Genomic DNA, 3,793 nt, shown 5'->3' with positions numbered 1-3,793 from the left:
GCTGCTGAGAAGCTTTCACGGGCCGCCACACATGGAGGTACTGAGGTGCGAGTCTGTGTCACACGTGTACTTGCAAATCGTGTGCAACCAAGGCAAGTTTTATTCTACATGGAAAATTAACTGAACAGTTGCTTTAAGGGAGGAGGAGACAGGTAAAATCTCTCTGCAAGGTTTCCTGTGCCCCAGACTGGAGATCTTACTGAAGGTGCAATAACAGTGAGACAGCTGGGCAGCATATTTCTCTTTCCTGAAAGATTTATGCAAAATTGCACATACAGTGCATGTGGCCCTAGGCCCCCAGCAGAAAGCTCAACAGGCAAAAATCTGAGTATCAGTGGTCTGGATGCTAGAGCTTACCTGCGATCTGGGAAAGATTACACTAAAGCCAGAGTTTCAGAACCTTCCAAGTGCAGCAGGCCAAGGAGTTAAGGCCTGATATGAAGTGAGAAGTCATGGGGAGAACTGTAGGTGTGCTAATTAAAGAACGAGAAAGAACCTGCCTTCCTGAGCTGATACTTGGAAATGGAAGCTGAAGATCTGAGGCTGAAACTCTCCCTGACTCCCATTTCTCCTCTGGCAGTCATTTGAAAGCTCGTGTAACTGCAGATATGACTCAGACTTTTCAGAACAGAACTTTAAACTTAGGTCCAAAGTCTGCAGAGTCTTCCAGGGTGACTATTCACACCTGGACAGTGCAGCTGTGCAAATCCCAACCCAACGCCAAGCCCACAGAGGTTGGGTTTTGACTAGCTGCTTTTCATGCTGCCTTCACTTCCAGAGGGCATCAGATACCGATACGATGTTCACACTTGCTGAGGCAGAGGAACCTGCAGAACTCGTCAATTTATCTGCCTGCTCAACTCCTTAGCACTTGCGTGGGCTCTGCTATGAGAAATCAATGAACTCCCATCGCTTCCAATAGCAGCAAGCTAGGAACAAAATAAAGCACAACAGTAGCTTTTAAGCAAGCCTTTCACCAGCTCCCCGAGGATGCAGCCAGACATGCTGTCTATGCCAGATCAGCTTCCAAGCCGTTAGCTGCGGGTGCACAGGGCAGCCACAAATAGTCTGAGCTAATAAAAGAGCATCTTCCACAGCCGAGTGGCAAACTTCTGCCTACTCCTAATTATAAGAAGATGCTGGGGGTCTTCCAAGTGTGCCCTTCTGCTTTTGAGCATGAGGCGGGACTTTCAAGGACTGATGCAGATCAGGCTCTGCACATTCCATTCATTATGTTCAGAAACTCTCACAGTGCCTCTTGGAAAGCCCCGGTCTTCTCTGCGAGAAGCCCAGTGTAGGCTGACATCCAGTTTTACCTCTGCTACACGCGCTGAGCAAGGTACTTGGTTTTTCTGTGCCTCTGATCCCTTCCCGGCCATTTGAATATCTTTGCTATTGAGTTTTGGAACTGGTTTTTTTTTTATTTCCCCTGCTGCTTAGCACAAGGGGGGCTGTTGATCGAAGCCAGGAACTTGGGCTGCTAGCTCACAACACGCTGCCTTAGAATGAAAAGGGTTTGCATACGGTGAGATGACAGGGTGAATTGATCTGATAAAAGGCTCTTAAGTCATTAATTCAAGTCATGCAAGATTAAGAAACATTTCAGCAATAGCAGAAACTGTGTTAGGGCCTTCGCAACTTCAAAGTATTCTTTCCTAATTGGCTTCACAATATTGTTCCTTTTGGCTTCTTGGTCTAACAAAGGGATTTTAGGAAATTTACTGTTTCGGAGTCAACAGTGGCTTCCAAACAAGCTTTTCAGGGCTGTGCTGTGTTTTCTCTACTTTTGTAATGGGAAAGCTTTCTAGGGACTCTCAGAGTCCATCTTTCTACCCCAGAAAAGGAGCATCAAATGATTTTTCAAGTTTTCAAGATCTACCTGGCCAAAACCCAAGGGGGCAGAGGGAGAGACTGAGCAACATTAGGGACGCATTATCACTATGAAGCTGGGAGAGCCACATGGATGAGGCTACCAGATTACATCCTCGTTTTGATTTGGGGTGCTTGGTCAAGGTCTGCTTCCTCAGAGGACACAAGCCCGGAAAGGAAGGTCTCCAAGGGAGGCTTGCCCTCCTCATCCGTGTCTGTGCTCTCATATCCCATCTGTGGGAGATTAGACATGCACCCCATGGGGACAGTCATCCTTGCAGCACAGGGCTACTGGTCCCTCGGTGGGAGGTGTATGGGAGGGACATCTCCATGAGCAAGCAGAGAGAAATGGGTGTTCTGTCACTTCTTGCCACAGGTTTGATGCTGCCTATTCTTTCAACCCACCATCAGAGCAAAGGACTTGGCTAATATGAGTTTTATTTGTAGGAAGATGATTTGTGAACATTCAGCCTCCAGGTCAGGCCATATCCTGTCTGAGGATTAAACCCCACAAAGCAGCACCGTACCTGCTGAGCTTCATTTCAAACCCCACTGCATCCATTTGCATTTCTTCTTTCAGCTCCATCCTGTGCCGCACAAGGACACAGATCTTCCCTCTCAAAAGAGCTGGCTGCTGGCCTCCTACTGCTACGTGTCTTTCCTTTGCACCAAAATCCACTACAAAGCACCCTCTTAGCTTCTGGAAACACTAAAACCCTTTTTATGTCAAGGAATTAAATCTTGTTACTCAGCTGGCAATAATTTCTCTCTTTCAACACCAAAGGTTTTGATCCCTGCCTCTTTTAAAAAAATTATGCACCAAAGCTAAATCATACTTGACTTCTCCTTCCCAGACAAGGAAGGAGAGAAAATTAAAAGGGTTGCAATGTTTTGCTGGCTCGCTCTTCACTGTCTTGGTAGAGGCCTGTTAAATATTTAGAGAGGTTATTCTGTTCCTGGGGCATGAGACTGCTTTTTGTGCCCCAAAGGGATGTCACAGGGGGCTAAATCCAAACAAAGATGAGGATGATGAGCATTCAATACTGAAGCTCTGGCCCTAACCAAGCCCGTTCCTGGGTAGCCAATACCACTCAGCTCCAATACTGACACTTTTTGGCCACCCTCTTCCTCTGCCAGCCCTAGTTAAGATCACCTCTTAGCTTGGTTTCTCCTCTTCACAGTTTCATGAAACAACAGACTCAGACATTTAACTAAGTCATCCCTTTGATCACACAAGCACAGCACTGCCAAAGATGCACTGCAAATGCTGGACTCGAAATTCCTTCCATAGCGGTCACTTGGTGAAGAGGTCGTCTGGGGGAGGAAATAAAAACAAATAACAGCTCCTTTTGGAAGGGTTAACGGTGGGGTGGAATCCATGCAGATTAAAGTCAGTGTTTACCAAAGGCTGCAACAGGTTTTGTGGTTGCTGCCAATTGTGAAACTCGTCACTGGTATCACTCTGCTCAGGGCTGCAGCACCCTGGGGTGGAGCTCTCACCCTGGGAGAGCCCTGGGGAAGCCGACCAGCCATGCCAGGCATGCTGCTGCCCCCAAGGGAGATAGGGCTGCACATTTTTGCAGCAGTTTCCCCAACATCTCCCCACAATGGTGCAGGAGATGACAGAGAGCTCAGGGAGAGCCTGGTCTGCCTTCCCCTGGCATGAAGCTGGGCTGGGGGCTGCACCCAACTGCTAACTGGTGTTTGAGGCCTTGAGGTCCACCAAGATCCAGTCAACACACCCTCCCAAAGCGTGTTCACAGCAGATACGAAATCCTGAGCACCAACAATTCACTCCGGGGACCATTTCTACAGAGGAGGGAGCTGAGCCAGGTTTGGACAAGACTTTATTCCATTTAAAAGGGACCAGCATAGGGTATCCAGCTACTCGGTGTTATGTCGGTGGGTGGTTCACTCCTGCTTT

Source organism: Buceros rhinoceros, unplaced genomic scaffold, assembly GCF_000710305.1.
Source record: "Buceros rhinoceros silvestris isolate BGI_N320 unplaced genomic scaffold, ASM71030v1 scaffold31332, whole genome shotgun sequence".
Classification (NCBI taxonomy): domain Eukaryota; kingdom Metazoa; phylum Chordata; class Aves; order Bucerotiformes; family Bucerotidae; genus Buceros; species Buceros rhinoceros.
This window is presented reverse-complemented; position numbering follows the sequence as displayed.